Here is a 22,829-nt window from a genome sequence, read left to right on the forward strand (position 1 = left end):
GTCTGTAACATGCTCTTCCTGTTTATTGTAGAGAACAGCACAATACATTGGTGCTTTTATATGGATAATAATAAGACTACAGAAATATGTTTTGCACAGTACATGTGACACGGCCACTAGCACATACAGTTTTTAGTTATCCTTTAGATTGTTGTAGTATGAAAATACAGTACTACAGAGAATCAGTCAAACGTTTCTGAGAATAGATCTGCCTGGGATATTGATAGCAGCTATTCTAACTTTTTAGTTTTTTGCTCTATGGGCTTGATTCACAAAGCCGTGCTAGTTGTGCTATGCGTTTAGCATGCAATGTGATGCACGTGAAGGTTTACGCGCGTGAAGATTTACGTGTGCATGGTAACGTGGCAAAGTGCACATATTAACGCACGAACACCTTAGTTTGCACGCATATGTAAATCCTTACACGCACAACCTTCACGCGGGGGTCACACTGCGTGCTAAAAGCATAGCACGGTCATGTTATACGTTAGCACGGCTTTGTGAATCAAGCCCCATGTCTTTGTCTCTGATATGTACAAACTGCCCCTGATGTTCTAAAGCCTCGTACACACGCCTGACTTAAGTCAGCTGAAGTGGCTAATAACGGCCGCTTCAGCTGACAGTCAGGTGAGTGTACAGCAGGTGGCAACCCCCCCGATGCCCAACCCAGGAGCAATCTGCCATATGGATTTATTCAACTCCAGCAACGCTGAACCCACTGCCCATCTCATTGTTTGTGCCGCTCCCCTGCACGCCACGTGATGTCACGCATGCGCCACTCGATGTCCGTCTGACGCCCCCTGCATAGCAACACAATGCGTCGTCCGCTACACAGCTGACATGTGTGTGTGCAGCCCATCAATGTCGCCCAAGGAGATCAGCTCCTGATCCCTGAAGGGCGACATCAGTTGGGCATGAGTATGAGCCCTAAGGCTGGAAAGCAGTAGAGAACCTGTGTTATCTAGCAAACCCTAATAGGATTATTTTAAAAAACATCTCCTATCAGTTGTCAAAAGATTGTGACCATCACCTGTGTCATTTCAGATCATAGTGGTTAGTGAAAAACGTTGAAGCATGCAAAATCTGCAGTGATTTTTTTATAAGATAATTTTTTTTCTAATATAACTTGAACAAAAAGTTATCACTTTCAGGAGCTTCTATTGCAAAACCACTATTTTACGCACTCACTGTGATCTGATATAATATTGCTTGATTCAATTAACACTGGACTGCCTGGTGAATATTATCTTCTGTAGCAGTGCAAGAAAGTGAAGTAGGGAGTTTTGGGGCATGAGTGCCTCTCTTAGATTGGCTCCTTCATAGACTGTAATGCTAATTTGCAGCTATGGGAGCACTGGGTGTTTATATTTGGCACTGGCGTTACAGCAATACCAAGAGATAGCCGTGACGGGGAATGAGTTTGGCTACATGATAGCCAAACTCATAAAGCAGCTATAAGAGTGGCGGGTGCTTACATCTGGTGAGGGCGCTATGGCAATACCATGGGTGCTAGGCAATGAAAAGTGTCGAGGGCAGGAACATTGTAGACAGTGTAGTCAAACCGACATTGTGAGGGGGGGGGGGGGGTTGCTCAGTGTTAGAAATGTAGAATGGTAGCTTAGTTTTAGGAGTGCGGAGGTGGGATGTTTGAAGTTGAAAACAGGAAGGTTGGTGTGAAAACAGGTGACAGAAGTTTGTGCAGATATTAACAATATAGTGATTATCAGTAATATCCTGCACCAAACCTCTGAGAGTCATTGTGGAATGTAAAAAATGAGGGTGGATGAGTCTGAAACTTATCAGAAACCTTACTGAAATATCCAGGTAGTAAGAGACATTGCTAATCTCAGAATAATGCTTTTTGCCCAATTTTTTTTATCTGTTAGAATTTTTTGTACAACTAAAAAATTTGAGAAAATAAACCTAATGTAGAAACCCCCCTTTCCCCAACCCTTTCCTAATCCTTTCCTAAAACCACAGCTTTATAGACCCTTCCCGTAACAATGCACCTTTGCCAACATAGCTGACACCCACTGGCACCATTGCTGACGCAGCTGCATTGCTACAATAAGCTACAATGCAGAATAGGGAGCCCCAGCAAAACATCATTAAATCACCGACAAGAGCTCCCCATTGGTCCCTTGATTGCACCAATGACCATAATCCCTGGGGAGTATTCCCATTCGTAAGACCAATGGCAGTATTTTCAAAGATGCTTTATGCTGGAGCTCCCTATATATTTCTATTGAGGCCATAGGAGGAACCTTGAGAACGCATCTCTGAATTTGCCAAAGGCTTTTCCTACTGGTCTGTATACTGACAGGGTTCAGTATTGCTACCTGCAAGGTGTCCTAATCTTTACATAGAAGATTGTGTTTTTATGTTTGTCAGGATCTTGTAGAAGAGATTTTTCATGACTTATTGTCCTTAGTGACACCCATGAGTGCAATAGAAAGTGAGTAAAAACCCTCATTCACTGTGGACCGTGACTGAAATAGAAACCTAATGTATTTATTTGTCATCATCTCTTGATATCTAAAATCTTACAGAAAGTTTTTAATTTACAAAATACAAAATACAAAAGGTGGCTTTGGCGCTCCTCAAGTGTACCTCTACTTAAAACAGAATTGGAGAATATTGAGTGTTGTGGAGGGTCACTGCACCATGGGGGGTATTACCACCCTAGTAGATATAAATGTAATAAGGTGAAGCGCTCTACACCACATACACATACACTGCTTAATTGCTCACACAGATCTAGCATGCGTCCGGTGAAGGTACCGGAATCAGATAAATATCAACCCCTATAATATTATTATTAGTGTACAACAATTAAAATGTGCTGCAATCAATATAAAGTCCACCTGTGGGAACAAAACATATATACAACTGAACTTGATAATTCCCTTAAGAGAACCTTGAGACAATATGTCATTCAGAGGGGCAGGGTTGCCATTAATAGTTCACCTGTAAATGAAAAGTACATATATACATATGCTTTAAATAGTCCTCCAGAGAACCTAGGCAGAATAGTAGCAACCGTAGAAACCCAGACAATCCGCTGCTAAATCAAAAAGGGGGTCTTCTCAATAACTTGACAAAAATACCCTTACCAGCAGGAATGGCTGATTAATTCACAGATCAGCAAACAGGCACAGTCAGAAATAACCTCTTCATAGTCCAATCTGCTTCTTCCTAGGTAACGCTCAGAAACACAAGAATAACATAGCGTGATCCAGTTTAACCTGATCACCCCTGCACCACTAGTGCTCCACACGTGTATTCCATATGTGTCCACACCTCCGTGATAAAATGATATAAGTAGATTGCTCGCTCACCAGATATGCTGGCTGATCCTATGCTGACCAGCTATGATCGCTTTCTCATGTCTTAAGATGCTCAGAGTGTTGTAGAACCTTAAACTCAAGAGACATGGCTAACATAGCATAACTCTGTTTTAATTGGTTAAAAGCAATACAGTAGTGCACTCACATTTACATCAAAATCAATGCGCATATAAAAACATGGACGTCCTCACCGCCGCCTTGCTGCTTAGCGTCTCCACACACTGTGCCTGAGGCCCCGCCCTACCGGTTTCGTCATACGACTCATCAGGGGCATGCCATTGGCCTGGAGTGGTGACGCTATAGCTCCTTTCTTATGCAAATTATTTCCTGACTGACGGCGGTAATCTCGCGGCTACACCTCACATCTCACCAGCGGGCTCCAGCATCATGGCGTCTCCCGCAGACGTTTTAAAATTATTACATATTCCGGCCATGCCGAATGGGTAACCCTTAACCCATATTACCACTGGCCCATGTAAATAGAGCTTGTGGCCCAAGAACCACACTCTCGACTACCATAAATCATCTGCCGGGCCCGGGGATGTGCTTCCAAAATCATCTTTAAAATATACAGTATAAATTAAATTAAGATATACAGCATAGCTTGAAAATTGCTACACTAAACCACCTAAACCTTAAAAATTGCATAATTGGAAATCCATCCCTAAGAATGTCACACCAATTCATATCTCAAAATTTGGCATGAAACAACATTTGTAAAACGCATAATAAACGCCTAAGTTTTTAATTTGATTAGGCTTTAAGTTCCAAAATGTCTCGTCAGTCAAGATATGTTTGCTACCAAATTCCTAAAATTGCTTTCAAGGAGTTATTGCTGGATATGATCTTTCTGGTTGACACAATTTAGCAAAGGCGTGCATCTCATTCCTTGGATGGAACTCAAAACCACTAGAAAGCTAAATATGTAAATGCACTCCATATGTAACTAATCAATCAGAATTGTTACAAATGCTAAATGTACTCTATCTTACAAAAGTGAGTACACCTCGCACAATTATGTAAATATTGTATATCTTTTCATGGGACAACACTGAAGGTGCAACACTTTGATACAATGTAAAGTAGTCAGTGTGCATCTTGTTTAGCACACAATCATTAAAGTCTAGACCACTGGCAACAAAAGCGAGTACAACCATACGTGAAGAAGGTCAAAATTCTTCCCAATTGTGTTACAAGGCCTCAGGTGTGAGGAGCAGGAGTTATCGCTCACACACTCTCTTATGCTGTTCACTGAAAGCTCACCATGGCACCTCATGGCAGAGAACTCTAGATTATAAGAAGTTTGTCAAAACTGAGCTGCAGCACAGTGGCCAAGACCATACAGCTGTTTAACAGGACAGGTTTCACTCAAAACAGGCCTTGACTAAAGAAGTTAAGTGCACATTGTTCAGCATCATATACAAAGGTTTTCATTTGCAAATAGATGTATGAGTGCTCCCAGCATTGCTGCAAAGGTTGAAGCAGTGAGGGAAGTGGGTCAGTGCTCAGACCATATGCCGCATGTTGCATCAAATTGGTCTGCATGGCTGTCATCCCAGAAGGAAGTCTCTTATAAAGATGCTGCACAAGAGAGTCTGAAAACAGTTTGTTGAAGACAAATAGACTAGGGCGTGAATTTTCATCAAACTTCCAATCAGTCCATGAAAATCTCGAAAATCACTTTTGCAAAACTGCCATTAAAAAGACTCCAGAGATTTTGCATTGCTTCCATAGTTTGAGCCATGTTCTGCAAAGTTCACCATTCAAGAAGTGTTAAAAATTAAATAAAAATGTGAATTTTTGCTATGCAATATAGTACACAGAACTCTGTTAGGTTTAAGGTTAGAGTTACCGGAAGGTTTTGGTGGCATGTTGATGTGCATACTCCCATTGGGTCATCGCTTCAGAACTACCTCCACCAGAACCTCCAGACACAGGAACTCCTTCTTCCCCCAAGCTGTCCTGGTCCTCAACACAGGCCCTGCACCCACCCATTTCAGCAACCCCCTCTTGTATTATGTGCATTGTATGTGTATTGTAGGTATACTGTATTTAGCAATTTATACTTTGTACTGTAGTAAAAATGTTTCTGTACCGTGTTAGCCAAATAAATTATGAACCCATATGATGCCTAGGCATTACTTTTACAAGACTTTGTTTTTTTTCTACCTACACTTTGTAAAAGGTATTACTATCACAAGACTTTGTTTTTTTCTACCTACACTTTGTATTGTAAACTGCAATATCATCTTGGATAATATGGGCCTCCCCATCCCTTTTGCATATGTGTACCCATGTGTGTGTTTGCCCATAAAAGGCCTGCTGTGCTATCTGTGCCAACAACAATTCCTTGTGTGATACTCTGTACTGGGTGAATAAAATCTGATTCTTAAAACTAGAAATTACATGTACAGTATATGTTTATAAAGCAACACATTACATGACATAAATGGTGAACTTCACATGGTGAACTTGGCTGCCAATATCAGGAGAATCTCGCTAAAGGTGGCCACATAAAATACAGTAAAAATGTTCAGGACCAATTTCCTGTGAGACCGTACTTGTACATTTCACTCACTCATCCCTACAGGAGTGATAACCTTGAGCAAGCCTGAACTGCATACCTTTATTTTAAGTGCCAGTGCTACTTTGCTTCTCCAAGAATTAAAGTTGCATGAAAGTAGCAATACATTCTATCCACAGCTGGACTTCTAGCCAGACTGTGGTCTACAACATACGAGCCTACTGGTACAAAAATCCTTAACACTCACCCATTACTACATGCCTTATCCTAAGGCCTCTTTTTCACAGGCAGCTGAAGGCCGTGAATTTAATGCCTGTCAGTTGCTCCTGTTCACTGGCCAGCTGCTTGCTAGCCCTGGCATGGGCGGTCGACAGGCGCCCCCCCCCCCACCATGGAGTTGCCGACCTCAGGTGCACCATAAGGTGTTGTTTACCATCAGGTAACACATCCCACATGTGAAACATGACACGCTTTGTTACCAAATGCTGCATGCAGCCAAATGGTGATTGTGGCTGGCAACCAGGAGGCTGAACTTTCCGACAAATAACCAGTTCAGCCACCAATGGAAAAGAAGCTATTACTGGTAAAACCAGAAAGATGTATTGAAGTCCAGTCAAAGCTTGCCTGTGTGAAATGGCCCTTTGTGCTATTGTGCTAATAATATCCCTGCAGAGGAAGAAAGTGTACAAGGTTGACAGAAAAAATCAAAATGAAACACATTTTGTTTGGATTAAACTTAAATGAAAACAGATTTTAAGGCAGAATTGATTTTGTGAAAATTACCATCTTATCACTTTGCTAATCAATGGTGTTTGAAAACTGCCTGTTAAAGGATCGGATTTAAACCAAGCCTATGGCACATCTGTCCAGAAGTAATTTAACATGATGAAATTCTCAGTGAGAGATTATCTTCAGTGAGACTGAGACAAAATGATGAGCGCGTCAGATGTGCAGGCTGTGCTAACGTAAAGTAAAAGGGAAGTAATCTGGGTTCATGAACTTGCTTATTAGACATTGAATCTGTTAGTGACGTTAGAGCACTAATTGGGTGACATGAAAGGTGAAGGGGTCAGGGGCAAACTTGATCTGTAAGAAAAAAATGTAATGTTTATATTGTAGCAGTTGCCTATACCTACTTAGCCATTGATGGTTTTCACATGCAAGTTTCACTGAAGTCTATATTTTATTTTGTATTTATCATTATATGCTCAGTTTCTGTTATGCCATACTGTATTGGCTTATTTTTTATTGTATGGTTGTTGTTTTGTCTAGCTTTAACAGAACCTTGCAAATAACTGTATGCATGGCTGAATGCAAGTAGTGAAGATCTGATCTCAGTGAGGATTTTACTGAATATAAGTTGACACTGCTTGTCTTTAAAGGACTTTCGATAACTTCTGATGTGAACTTACAAATCTATTTTTTACTCACCTGGGGCTTCTTCCAGCCTGTCGCAGCCATCCCAGTCCCTCGCTGCAGCCCTGGTCCTCCGCATTGTCCCGCTGGCCACCTGTAATGATCGCGATCCCGCCAGCAGGTTGGGTCTTCTGCACCTGCATGGGCATTCGTGGCCGTGCATCCAAGTCATCTGGCGTGTACTGCGCCTGCGCAAAACTACTCCGCAGGCGCAGTATGCCTCAGATGACGTGGATTCGCCATCCTGTATTTTTCCATCAAATGGCTGTCATCAGTGGGCAGACTGCGATCTGCAAATTGCCAAAAACAATCCATAGGTTTTTATAAAGCAAAGCTATGTTTTAAGCCTTGGAGCAGAGATTGGAAACATATTATACCCATCCTGGGTGAGATGAGATGACACAATGACACTTCAGACTGAAATTGCATGAATGTTCCCTATTCTGTACATTGTGGTGATATAACCAGCAAAATGGCAGCTCCCCTACATGGTAAAAAAACAAAAACAAAGGAAAAAAACATGAAACAATGGGCAGCAGAAACCCATTACGAGAAAGAAATAGCAGTGAAAACACACTGTGGTAAGCATGTCCATTACTTCCAAGATTCAGATAATGTATGCCTTACATAAACATTTGCTTAAAGATAAATGAATGGATGGACTATGCCTGAGAGAAGCAATTTATCATTGTGTAAAAAGACGGGCCAGGACATCTTTTGTTGTGCGCGTGTGTGTGTGTGTGTGTGTATGTGTGTGTACTTCTTCTTTTTTTTTTTTTTTTGTAAATGCCAACCCTAGCTTCCAGTTCAAGTGATAATAAAATGTAAACTTAACCCATACAGTGCTGTGTAATATGTTGCCCATATATAAATATGAATAATAATAAATAAAAGTGGGTATGGCAAAATGGCAACACTCTAAGTTCAAGTTTGTTGTTTTGCGGAGTATATGAAATGGGAAACTGTGTTGCACAAATAAAAGAAAATTAATTATAAATCCACTAAGTGCTCTGTGAACTTCAAATTACTACATAGCAAAACCCCATCATAACTAAATAAAAATGCAGGTTTTTGTAGAGAAGTCTACGTTGTACTAAAACACCTCAAAAGCTAAGGACCGTTCGGTAAATCAAAACTGTTTGGTAAAATATCGAAGTATTTCTGTTCTTATTTTTAAATTCACTAAAGATTTTACAAATGCGGGTGACATTCGGTAAAATAGGTCTAAAATTGTTCGGTAACCATTCAGTAAGGTAGTCCAAACTTGTTCCCCAACCCTGTCCTCAAGGCCCACCAACAGTGCATGTTTTGTGGAAATCCACAGAGGTAGTTAATCAGCTCTGCTGAGACACTAATTACCCCACCTGTGATTGTGTGTGGTTTTCTGCAAAACCTGTACTGTTGGTGGGCCTTGAGGACTCTGGTCTAAAGTACTCGGTAAATACCAATTCACATGGAATTCGCCCGAATGCACTCGTACAGTAATTCTCTGGATGTCACTTCAACCTAAACTAAATTTTATTTTATTTTTTCTTATGTGGGTTTTTGAAAAAAATGTTTTATGGTTGTAAAGTTTACTATTTGTGTTGCACTTCATGTAGTATGAAATAAATTCTATTTCATAATGGCTTATTTTCCCTGACAGATATAACTTCCTGACAGGGACCAGCTGGTCTGCTCTTTGGCCTCAATTCATAAGAGGCTTTTTGGTAAAAAGAAATGTGGAAGGGAAAATACCGCTTTTGGTATTTTAGACCTTTGTGTGCTAATTCATAAAGATTTTCACAGCTGCCTTTGAAGTTTGGTAAATTACCACAGCCCATTGAGCGGAAGTGTGGCAATATCTCTCTTTTGTTACAAGCTGTAATTGGTTTCCTGCACAGACTCACAGAGACTTTGGTTCCCTGCACAGACTCACAGAGACTTTGGTTCCCTGCACAGACTCACAGAGACTTTGGTTCCCTGCACAGACTCACAGAGACTTTGGTTCCCTGCACAGACTCACAGAGACTTTGGTTCCCTGCACAGACTCACATAGACTTCGGTTCCCTGCACAGACTCACAGAGAGTTTGGTTCCCTGCACAGACTCACATAGACTTCGGTTCCCTGCACAGACTCACAGAGAGTTTGGTTCCCTGCACAGACTCACAGAGACTACACTGTTAAGACCTCACCAGAGGTGTTGGTAATTATCGTCTGACTTACCGCTTGTTGAAGGCTTTATGAATTGACATTTGCTGACAACTTACTGACATGTGTTGGATGTAATTACAGCCAAGTCGGTGATTTACCTCACTGCTCAGTAATTTCAGTTTTTCATGCGGTAACAGCCTTTATGAATTGGCACTTTGCTAAGTGCTCGGGAAAGTCTGCTGTTTTCAGCATTACCGCATGCGGTAATGCTTTATGAATTGAGGCCTTTGTTGGGAAATACCCACTGAACATTTTTATAATATTCACTCTTTTGATAAATAAAATTTGTATACTTCTTCAGTAAAATAGGCTTTTGTGTATTATTGATGTGCACCATCCACCTTTCAAAAATGTTCCTTCCTTACTGGTTGTATTACCCACTGAACATGCTTACTTTCACTTTTGTGAATTCAAAGTTCATGTCAGAATTACCAAACATTTTTAGACCAAGTCTAAAACATTTGGTAAAACATTCGGTAATTCTACGTGAATTGAACTTTCACACCACGGAATGCAGTATATTACCAAACATTCGGTAGATTAGTCTAAACTGCTTTGTGAATTGAGGCCAATGTCCTAAAAGATCATGTTAAAGTAGAATTTTGGTTCCTTTGTGTGGCATAGATAGTCAAATTTGAGAATGGAAAAAAAGGTATACTCCACGGTGTGCTAAATGCTTCCTCTGTTCTGCTTTGTATAAGATTAACTGTCAATCTTTATGTTAAAAATCAGCTTTCAGGGGTATCAGGTTTGGAACACAAATAAACGATGTCTCTGTAACAGGGAAGTTAATGAATTTGCCACTTGATTAACTTCATCATTTCTAAAGCTTCTCGTAAAAAACATCCCTTATTTTACCCAAATGGGAGGTACAGAGTGATTTGGTTTGCAATTACTATATGTTTTATTTGTGGTTTCAAAAGCAGTATAGTGGAGCAGACCTTTATTTCTGAAAGAAGAACCTTTTGTAACCATCAGGATTCTGCTTATTCTTGCAGCAAACATATTTATATAACCAAGTTCTAGGAAGCCAGATGTAATAACTAGCACGATCTCTGTAGTTTGAAAAATATATACGTACATACGCACGTGAAATATTACCGGTACTCGTAGTGTTACCTTTAGACCACAAGGACCAAGACAAGAATTTCTCTTTTCAATCAAACTCCATGGACTTTTGTGTTTAATGACAAGCATATGCAAGGTCAAATTATTCTGAAATATTTGTCATTACAATGCTACAGTTCTTACTGTTGGAATGTTATGTTTATCTTTGTCCAGATGTATTAACTTAATAAAGTCTGCCCATGTAAATGACCATTTAAGCAACTGTAGAGTTGTAGCTGTTACCTCAAGTATTTCATGGCATCAGTAGAACTTTTCAAGGACATGGTCCAAATAACAAGTTTTGCAATATCATGTTGCAGAGATTTCAGGGACCCATGTCCTACTGGGTTAACCCCCATTGAAAGACCACTATTGCTAAAAATCTAAAACATTTCAGAGACTCTGTATTGAAGAAATATTATATGAATAAACATATCAGCCTGTTCGGGACATCTCCTAGCCCCTCTGTGACATTTTCGTCGCTCTCCACCACAATATTGGTGATAAAATAACAGTTTTGTAAACTGTTTTGTAAACATTAAAGATGGCCGTCAAAACAGGAAGTATACTGAAAAGAAACAGGATGTATACTGCCTTATGTTTGCATGACAAGTTTTTATTATTACACAGTAAATACAGCCTTCAGATGTTATGTGCAAGTTTAGAAAAAGTTTTACTTTCTGCCTCTGCGGTTCTGTGCCACTGAAGCATGACAAGAATCCTCAGACTCCTTTATAAACACAGCTGTTTCTTCTGAGCCAGGTGTCTGGGCTCTGCACTTGTGTCTGGGTAACAAATTAGCAGCATGTAACAGGCAGCTACCTGCTCCTACAGCCTCACAGACACAGCTGAGACTGAGAGCAGGGACCTTTCTGTGAGTGAGAAATAAACAAAGCACACAGGAGTGAGCCTAGAGGGGATGTGCATAATTTGTCCAGCACAAATCACAGCAGAGGCAGCGCCTTCCTCTCTGGGTCAACAAAGCTTGACAAAGAAAAGAAGATAAGATATATTAGAGAGACAGTGCAACTAGAAAAGGCTGCAGTAATCCAGGCCACATTAGAACAGGTATAGGAACTTGTAGGATAGGAGAGATAAGACTGAAAATTGCTACAGAATTGCTAATTGTTACAGAGTCTCTTTACGGTGCAATGAGTATATATATTATGTACTTTTGTCCTAAAGTTAAATTCGCTATTAATTACTTTTTGCCTAAGTTGCTGTTACTTGCAATACTTTATTATGTGGAAAACAAATAAGGAAACATACATATTTCTGTTTATTGAAGTAGGATGGGTATGAGAAGAATCAATTGTCTACCCTTTACCATATTATTTTAACAGCAAAAAGTGTTATTTTTAGTTATTGGCTTAAGTTTGGGCCCCCATCCATCAATTCCCCTGAAGAATAGTTGGGAACTCTGTTTAAACTGGAACTACTTTATACCTTACAATCGAAAGAGGAAAGGTCCGATACATCTGTCAACATGTGGAATATTCTCTGGAGATTCACCAAGGAAGAGATTAGGTTAATCGTGGGGAACTTTGTACTCACCAGTTTGTATGCTATGGAGCAGCAGGTGAGCACATTGGGTCCTTTACAGGGGTAATGATGACAAGTGGTGGATTTGGGTTGATGGTTGCTAAGTTAATAGGTTACTGTAGATTCTAAACACTATTGGAGTCTTCCCAGCACAGAAGGATTGGAGGGAAAATTGAGGGGGAGTGAGGGAAGAGGGGATTGTACTTTAAGTTTATACAGTAAAATGTAACGTTGATATTGTTAAGGTGAATATAATCAAACTTTTTGTTCTGAGGGGAAAAAAATTCAATAAAAAGATACTGAAAAAAACAATACATGATAAGAAGCTGACAGGTTTTGAACTAATCCATCTCCTAATGGGAAATTATTTATTTTCATAAACACGATTTAAAGGGACCCTGAGCAGTGCAACAAAAAGGAAATCTGGACTCACCTGGGGCTGCCTCTCCCCTGTAGCCCGCAAGGTCCCCCGGCATCCTCTTCATCCCTTCCATGGTTCAGATGTTGGCTCTGGTAATCCGGAGCACCTGGCACGTCATCATGCTGGTCGCCGTAAGCATCCTGCACATGTGCAGTTCTCTAAAGACTGAAACGCGTGCTCAGGACATTTACAGTGACCAACTTCAGCCAAAGTCGCCAGATTACAGGAGCCAACAGTGGGACCACGGAATGGACAAATAGGATGACTGGGGACCTCGCAGGCTACAGGAAGCTGGAGGAAGCTCCGATAATAAATGGCAATGGCACAATGAAACTGTCAGAACAGTTGTGCATGCAGATAGACAGGCTTGCTGGCTATCTTTGTATAGGACATTTACATGGAGTGCTTTTGTAAAGAATAAAAGAAATACTAAGAATTCCTTATGTGGTGATGGACTTGTCCAAAACCTGTATGTCTTGTCAGATTTTTACTACCTACTGTAAATGACAGTGGGCGAGGTAAAATGTAATCTATAGTGTATTTTACTGAAGAACAAATGTACATTTTATATGTATGTACATATAATTATTATATAATTTTTGTGATAGTAGCCCTTTAGTGTTAGTGCCCCTCCCATTTTTCTAAATAAACAAAGTCATACAACCCCTGTAGTTACCAAACAATATAGTAGCATTCAGGCTAGTGACATTCTTTGGGGTATTAGTGATCAGAGAAAATAAAAGTAATGATAGGTCAGCCTTACCGAGGTACCTGACTTGTGCTCCAAAATCCTTCCCATTGAGCCCCATCAGTCTGTGTGTAGTAATAGGGCAGGTATGCCATACCCTGAAGTTGCATTTTAGCCTCTGAATCAGTGAAGAGGCAGGAATATAAAGGGGGGGGGGGAGGCACTGGCAAAACTTGTCTACATGCAGAGACCCGCCAGGGCTGCTTTCCTGAGAACTTTTACTGTTATTTTTATATGTTGTATTCAATGATGTTAACTACTTCCATACCAGCAGTCTCTGTCCCTTTAAGGACCAGTTACTGCTGGTACAGTAAAACGGCGCTTACCGACGATTCGCCGCAATAATCCGCCGCTCCAGCTGGTCAAGCCACTCTGTCCCCGCCGAAGGTCCCTCTCTGTGACGGCAAAGCTGTGTAAGCAGGTCAGGAGCCGTTTTCATTTGCTCCTGACGCTGTCCAGCAATGTAAGCCAATGGGATTGACAGGGTCAGGAGCCAATGAAATCGTCTCCTGACCGGCTCACACAGCTCTGCTGTCATATAAACGGCAGGGTGGGTGAGTGACCTGCGGCGGGGAGACAGCGGCGTGATTAGCGTGAGTGGCTGGAATGCACGGCGACCATTGTTGAAATCTACATTCTGTCAGATCCGCAGAGCCACAAGCAGGACGTAGATTTCAACTTCATCGGTCCGGAACCAGTTAAATAGGCAAGACTCTTTTATATGGCCTGTTCTATATCACTCACTTCATTGTACTAAGCATTCAGCAATTGTAGCAAAAACACAGATGTCAACCATGTGCTGCTGAATTCGTGACTGCTGGAGCGAACTGTTATTTTTCATCACTGAGCCGCACATTTGAAAACCACCACATTATATTTGTTTTGTTTACATAAATAAACACATATTGGGGAGGATAATTTGTCTTCTTTCGGAGTGTTTTTCTTTATTCTGTCACAGACAGAGAGCCCCAGCTGGAGATCTTACTTGTAATGCTGACTGCTGGTAGGATGTGGTATTGCAGGACAACTGAAACCTATGATGCCTGCTGCATTTCCCTGTTGCACACAGTTCACAAGTCATGTAAGCATTTGGGCAGAAATGATATCGCAAAAGTGTTTCAGTGCCAAATGTTTACATAGTTTGAGATTCACAGATTACTTAGAGCTTTAGGTTTTATGTAATTAGGAATTATAGCAATGCATTGTTTACTTATATCGCATATCTTAAGACTCCAGTCATACAATACAAGACATGAATGCATGCCATGAGCATTCAGCTGTGCTGAGCCCCAGTGAGGTCATGGGGATTTCCAGTATATTTTATTACAGATTAAAGGGTCTGGCTTGTAAAGTGAAATACTGAATTGATTTTCACTACTTGATACGACACTATAACATGGCACTTAAATAATAAGTACTTAACCCTAAAATGCAGACAAAATTCTAACTTGTTTTTCTTGTATCACTTACTACATAACACTTGTTTTAAAATGAAATTACAATGATTGCTGGTCCTTACATAGCATACAGTGATGTAAATAATCACAATCTAACCAGCTACTTGTTAACCCTTTAACAGCCAATTTATTTAGAAACGTGCAAGTGCTCCAGGGCAATTTATTTTAGCACATTATTTGTTACATTTTCTTGCTAATTAGTACTGCAGTAGTGTGTATTTATGACCATTTGTCATTAGGGGCAGCGTGAGACTTCTGCTCTCAGTTTCTATCTTTTCTGCAAGAGAGAGAGATCAAAGCATTCCAAGAATTTACAGCACAACGAGTTCTGCCATCTGATGTCAAAAGCAGTGCACTTATCTCAAACAAGATAAATCTATTGAAACTGCTAATTGGTTAAATAACATTATATTCATCTAAGTAACAGTATTGCATTAAACATTAGCGTAACTATCTAAGTTTGACGTAACCTCCATTTACTTGGGCTGAAGGGTCTTCAACAAATTTTTACGCCTATCTCCTTCAGTCTAGAGGCACATCCATGTTAATTTCATAAGGCTGACATTAATCCCTAACAAGAATGATAGCGCTAGCAATTTTCTTGCTTTTCAATAAACTACCTTCATTAGATTAGATATCTAAAATTGGGGGTGTGTCCGGACATGGGAGAGTGAAGACGTGTTTTAAATTGCTCCCGTCCCAGAGCCAAGCAATTAAGCAGCAGCATAGTTGCCGAGAATAACCCATGGGTTTTAACATAAAGAGGAGATGACGCCTAAGAAGGGGAACAAAGATTCCGAAGAAAAATCATCAAATACGCCAAGAATAAGTACCTATTTCAGAGGGAACAGAAAGGAGACCGGAGCTTCTTCATCCAAGACGGCGCCGGATAGGAACTCGCAGCGCTCTGAGCGGAAACAAGGTGGGGAGACACGACAGTCTAAAAATACACAAGCAAGGACCCGCAACCAGCACACAGAACCGCCGGAATACCATACCGATTCGGAGGAGGACTATGAGGGACCCAGCTCTGAGGTGGGTGACTTCTCGAGACGAGATGACGAACAGCCATATTCCGGTAGGAGAAACAGCAAGGGGACAGATTTGTTCTCAGACGTTAAAGAGATAAGAGAATATATACAGGCTATTTAGCCACGCTAAATGACCTAGAAAACTTTGCCATCCAGATTGAGAAATCGTTCAGAAGGGAGCTTGATGGTCTACATAAAGACATTTCATATATAGGGCAAAAAGTCTTAAACTTGGAAGAAAATGAGGACAACACCCATTCCTATATGGAGGCTGTATGAGACAAAGTGACGCAGCAAGATAAAGAATTAGACGTGCTACGCACCCAAATGGATGATCAGGAGAATAGAGCTAGGAGGCAAAACATAAGAATTAGAGGCCTTCCGGAGGCAACAGGTACCGAAGAACTTAAGCCTACCATAACCAATGTATTTAATATGGTCTTAGAATGCACAGACTCCTATAGACATAGAAAGGGTTCACAGAGCCCTCATGCTGCGAAATGTTGATCCTGCGAAACCTAGAGAAGTAATATGTAGGATGTTGAGATTTACAGATGTGGAACAAATATTCCAGAAAATGAGAGATAAGAAATACTTGGACTTTGATGGGGCCAAACTTTATTTCTACCCGGACATTTCAAAGCGCACGTTGCACTAGAGAAAGGCGGTTAAACCACTGTTGGAGGAGATCCATAAGGCCGGAGGCATTTACAAATTGGGACATCCATTTGCGCTAACTGCAACGGTGGCTGGTAAGACAGCCACACTGCGCACCAAGGATGATCTAACAGACTTCTTAGATAAACTTGAGCTATCCAACGTGGACTTTACGGATTGGAGAGAATCTTCAGAAGTGCCACCACTGCCGCAGAGAGAGAGATGGCAGAAACAGGGGCCTCGCAAGAGGAAAGGTAGATCTGATAATTCTTCGCAGCAGGGATCACAATGAATACCATATCTTAAAGCCGGTGACCGTGGACTAGCGATAGGTCACAGAAGGAATTGCATTTATCTGAATGCTTAAGACCAGACTTGGCGAGGACATACTTGTCCTGTGTAGCCTCTGCTAGAGATTTCTAACGCAAAAACTGTTCACCTCAGTTAAGTAGGTCCAGGTATTTATAGGGCCATGTATGGGTGTCCTGTCTAAAATAAGGTCCAGGCACCCATGCTGACCTGATGCCTAACCGCAGTTATAATGGTTTTTCCTAATCATTACGTATATTGATAGATGTAATCTGCCACGCAACTTCACAGGTATGGAACACATGTGACGCTTAAGTTCTGAATGAATATCACTCAACCTGAATAGACTCTGACATATACTGGCCAAACATGGGTATCCTGACTTATAAATAAGGGCACCTGTGCTGGTTTGGTAGATGCTTCTAATTATAAAGACTTCCTGGGTTCTTTATGTAGCTGCATAAGAAGTTTAATGTTGTGCTTAGAAGACTTCTAATGTTGTAATATCCATAGGTTTATAACCTAGATGTAAAGTTAAGGCTTGTAAGAGGTTCTGGGATGGGAGAGATAGTCTCCTTTACCATGAGGTCATATACCTCCAGTAGGTCTTCCCAAAAGACTGGGATGCTGAGAGCGTTATGCTCATGTACAGTTACTGACACGAGATTTTGTTGGGGGTTACTTTATTGGGATTGCGGGTTAAACAGATTAATATGGGTCCTGAAATCATTAGATGGAAACTAAATGTGATATGTTGAAGGTTCTTACATATAATGTAAGGGGTCTAAGTTCCCCAAATAAGAGATCAAAACTCTGGGTGGAAATGAGGAGGTTAAAGCCACAAGTCTTACTCCTACAGGAAACGCATTTTAAAATAGGCTTTCCTCCTTATTTACCATCAAGACAATTCGATAGGTGGTTCCTTGGCTCTTCACCAATACGTAGAGCAAAAGGAGTGGCCATTGCTCTTAGTAAAGACTGCCTAATTCAAATAACAGACAGTCTAATAGATGATTTAGGGAGATATGTGATGATAAAAGGAGAAGTAGCAGGACAGAAATATACCATTGTTAATGTATATTCACCTAATCAGAAACAGGTCTCCTTTTTTAAAAATGTTCTCGCCAAACTTTAGGGATTTCGAGAGGGATGCAGGATATGGGGAGGAGACCATAATATGATAAGCTAGACTCATCATAATATGAGACTCTAGACTCATCCACAGGGGTCACATCAACGCCATTGTCTGCCATAAGGAGATTAAATCAATTACTGAGAACTCAGCACATGGTAGATTGTTGGAGATATTTATACCCACTAAGTAGAGACCACTCTTAAGCTCAATCTACACGATACGATTCTTTGAACAATTCGATTACGACTGGCTATCCGCTATCTACACCAGGTTTGGAGAGGGGGTTCTTTGGGACTTGGGGCGGAGGGGAAAAAGTGTGCCTAGGGCATATATGGTTCCAACGTCGATTGAAAAAATTGTCAAAACTTCGAGAAGATTATGGGCAATTTCCTTTCGATTTCTGGAGATTGAGGCAGGTTGGAGCATGGTGTGCGGATCATTTATTAGACCTTAATGATGGAGAGAAAGTGACCGAGTGGGTGGGACTATTTATCAGGCGAGAGAAAATAGACCATACAATCTCAAAATTGTACCAGATACTTCTGGAACAGATTAGCAGTTCCCCATTATTATTTCTGAGAGCATGGGAAAGAGAAATTGGAATTCCCCTTGATACCACACAGATACCTACCCTTTTAGATAATATACATACTTCCTGAATAAGTACTCGGACACAAGAGAGCAACTATAAACTCCTGTGTAGATGGTACATGACACCAGATAGATTGGCGGTTATAGACAGAACAAGAAATGACAACTGCTGGAGAGGATGTGGTAATAGGGGCATTTTACTAGATCTCCTATGGAACTGCCCCAAGCTGGTGAATTATTGGGACCATGTACTCCAAATAATAGAAAAGATAACATGTCGAAAGATTGAAGATAATCCATGGGTGGTTCTTCTGCATTTATCTAAAAATAAATCGTATAAGAGATCAGTGGTTCCCCATATGCTGGATGCTGCAAAAGGACTGATACCCCTGCATTGGAGATCTCACTATATTCCCAATATAAAGGATTGGTTTCAGAGACTTAACTATGTGCAGGTGATTGAAGAGACAGTACTGACAAGTAAGGACAAATATAATAAATATTATCAAACTTGGGCCTTATGGATAGACTATAAAGAGTCAATAGACTATAGGAAGTATATGCGTTGAAGTATAACCGAATTTGACAACATAAACATACATGTAAGGACCTTCTAAGTATATTTTAATATTAATAAATACCGAGTATAATCTAATAACCCGTGATCCAAGAGGGGAGGGGAAAGGAGGGGGCTATAGAGGTAAGTAGACTTTGGTTCTAGAGGAATTTTTTTAACATGTAACACTAAACAGATACGAATATTCTTTGTTCTCAATCTTTGTTATAAGCTGTACTAAAAGTCATTAGTCTCACTATTCATGCTATTATTTTCTGTTAAAGATTAAACATTTGAACATTTGCACTAAGTATGTAATATGTAAAGAGAAAGATCAAAATGCTGCATGGATATATGTTGTAATTTTTTCAAAAGCATTGAAAATAAAAATTATGTTAAAAAAGATATCTAAAATTTCCAGTCATTTATAACATAGCTCTTTTTATTATTTCTTATTTAATTTGCACATTTTTTTATTTTCCATGTTTTAATCAAATAAAGCACTGTTAGATTGTTAAGGAATGATTTCATATGAAATTACAGATACATTGTTGCAATGTTTTATGAAATGTTTATGTTAGATGCATGCTGATTCGCATAAGATGCAAGAGGGTTGAGCCCACGTGTTTATTTTCTAAATAAAGATACTGGTGGGACCAGGAAAAGCTGGCAAGCGCATATTTACAAAACATACATTTGCTGTGCACTAAACACGAGCATATCCCACGATGGCTGTATGGGAATTCACATAGTGCTTCTCTGCCTGTATCATTCATTGGTGAAAGTGCAAAGTGAGGTGGCTGCAAATATGCATTAACTTAATGAAGGTAGAGACAAGCAAAGTTTTTGCTGACACGTTTGAAAGACTTTCAACGAACTTCTGATCGGTAAATGAGAATCTCTTAAATCACTTTTGTGAAGCTGGCACATTTGATTATAGAAAACAATCGTAAATCAAAGTTAGACGTTCAAAAGTTAAAGTAAAACAATGAAAAATCAAAGTGCACTGGTAAATCCAATCTTTTGATTGATATTGGGGGCTAAAATTGATTGTGCAGCACTTCTAAGATATAATTTAGGATTGTTTACATGGATAATTCTCAAAAGTCATATTTTTTGCAGTGAATTTGGCTGCCACTATCACAAAAATATCGCTAAACCAAACTGGGGCAATTTTGACATGAGACCAAACTTAAACATTTTGCTTGTTCACCCCTATGTGTAGGGATGCATTATAAAAATTGTCCCTGATATTTTCTCATGGAAAATGTTGAAAAAAAAATGACCCCACACTGTTCTTGTGTTTGTTTATAAGAATAATAAAAATATGTATTTTCTTTTTCTACTCCCGAAGTAAAATAAATAATAATACATGAATTTGCCCCCATCCTATTAACCTCCTGTCATTCATGCAGGCTGGTGTTCCTTATCAGTTCAGAGCTCCAGAGTCTGGGGCTCTTTCCCCTGCACAGTACCAGCCCACATGGTCCTTAACATAGGGGGGGGGGGTCGTTTTTAAAATGGAAGGGCTCTTCCTCACTTTGCAGAGCAAACTTGACAAGTGTTATGGACAGGGGGCTCCTCCCTACATATATTGGCCTGGGGAAGGTGAGAGTAAAAGTATGTGGAGAACATTTGTACACCTGTAATGAACAGCGGAGATGCCGCCGCGCGGTCTAGTGACAGGGCGGCTATCTCTGCGTTCAGACCGGCGGTTTCCGCGCAACAACACGTGTCTGGCTTGTCTGGACCTTCTAGTGCACACAGATGGAGAGCTACGCGTGCGCGTGCTAGGCGACAGGACATTTATACCAGCAGAAGGGTAATCAGCTGATCAGGCCGATCAGCTGATCCCAGCTGGACTCTGCATTGGCTGAGTGGTTCGGGCGGAGCTGCACAGCACTGCAAGTATATATAGATCTTGCTTGTCAGTTGCTGGTTGTCTGCCATTGCGAATACTCCGTGTGAGCACTCAGACCTCAGTCAGATCTTACAGTGTGTTAGAACCAGCAGGACCTGGGAATTCACACTTAGCCAGATTACCTTTGTTTATGCTCTGTTATACTCTAGACCAGTTCCAGGGTGTTGAGACCAAGGACCTCACACCCAAGCTTAGGATTGCTGTGTCATTACTCTGTTATACTTTAGACCAGTTCCAGGGTGTCGAGACCAAGGACCTCACACTCAAGCTTAGGATTGCTGTGTCATTACTCTGTTATACTCTAGACCAGTTCCAGGGTGTTTAGACCAAGGACCTCACACCCAAGCTTAGTATTGCTGTGTCATTACTCTGTTATACTTTAGACCAGTTCCAGGGTGTCGAGACCAAGGACCTCACACCCAAGCTTAGGATTGCTGTGTCATTACTCTGTTATACTCTAGACCAGTTCCAGGGTGTTGAGACCAAGGACCTCACACCCAAGCTTAGGATTGCTGTGTCATTACTCTGTTATACTCTAGACCAGTTCCAGGGTGTTGAGACCAAGGACCTCACACCCAAGCTTAGGATTGCTGTGTCATTACTCTGTTATACTTTAGACCAGTTCCAGGGTGTTGAGACCAAGGACCTCACACCCAAGCTTAGGATTGCTGTGTCATTATTCTCTTATACTTTAGACCAGTTCCTGGGTGTCGAGACCAAGAACCTCACACCTCAGATTAGTATTGTGCTTATGTATATCTGTTATGACCTTCTGCTTTGCTGACCTCTTTTTTGCTTTCTGATTCGGTACCTCTGCCCATCTGTCTACCAGTGACTGACCCTGCTTGTATCCGGTTACCGAATCAGTCTTCTGTCTTTGTACCTTATATGCTTGTGTGTTGCCGACCTGGCCTGTCTGACCTTCCTGGCTGTCACTCGTTCCCCGAGTGATTAGTCTGTCTGTACTTCCTTGGCACTAATCCACCAGGTGTCAGTTAGCTGCAAGGACCTCCTGTACCTCAGAGAGGCCTTCCTGCAGTGCAATCAGTGGTCTCTTCCCATTAGGAGTCCATTGGCTGCAGTACAGTCTGATTCCATTCCATCAGGGAATCACTGGCTGCTGCTCTATCTCATCTCTAGAGATAGCTCCTGCTCGGCCATAGGTCACCTGCTCCTCAGGTGTCCACTGGCTGCAGTAGTGTCTTTATCTCCCGCTCCACGGGCAGGGCCGGGCGGAGGCATAGGCTGGAGAGGCTCCAGCCTCAGGGTGCAGTGTAGGAGGGGGCACACAATTCATTTAGCTGTCATTCCTAATTGTGTTTGAAGCAGAAAGAAATGAGAAAAAGGGATACATGGCAGTGACTGCAAGCCAGATAACTAGATATTAAGGTGTTGGGGAGGTTGTGGGCCCTGTGGCGCTTCTTAGTCTAATAGCAATCAATGTGTGATGGCTGTGGTGGCAGGGATGGAGGGGCGCACTTTGGGGTCTCAGCCTTGGGTGCTGGAGGACCTTGTCCCAGCTCTGTCCACGGGAGATAGCCTTCTACTGTTGCACCCAAACACTTACACATTATTAGGTGTCCAGAGGTTAGTCATACTTGTATTCTTGGTGATACTGCAGATCACCAATAATCAGATTCTCTCTGTGTGCTGACACCAATCGTTACAACACCGCTTTAATAATAAGGGGATTCAGAAATTTGCCTCATCCTAGGAAAATAGACCCCTTATCTAGGAAGCAGGAAATTTGGGCGCATGAAGCAAGTGGACAAAAAGGGCACCGCCATTCACACCCATAATAAATATCTTTTGACGGGCGCCGAACAGGAAAAAAGGGCACCCGGAGATTATTAACGTTTTCAAACGGCGCCCG

At 41.1% G+C, this 22,829-nt stretch overlaps 1 protein-coding gene across 2 annotated transcripts in view; it reads left to right on the forward strand.

Moving 5' to 3' along the window:
- The window catches only part of VEPH1 (ventricular zone expressed PH domain containing 1), a 471,495-nt gene that overhangs the window by 81,721 nt on the left and 366,945 nt on the right, over positions 1-22,829 (forward strand). The gene's annotated exons all lie outside the window — the stretch shown is intronic.

This window comes from Hyperolius riggenbachi, chromosome 4 (genome assembly GCF_040937935.1).
Source record: "Hyperolius riggenbachi isolate aHypRig1 chromosome 4, aHypRig1.pri, whole genome shotgun sequence".
Lineage (NCBI taxonomy): Eukaryota > Metazoa > Chordata > Amphibia > Anura > Hyperoliidae > Hyperolius > Hyperolius riggenbachi.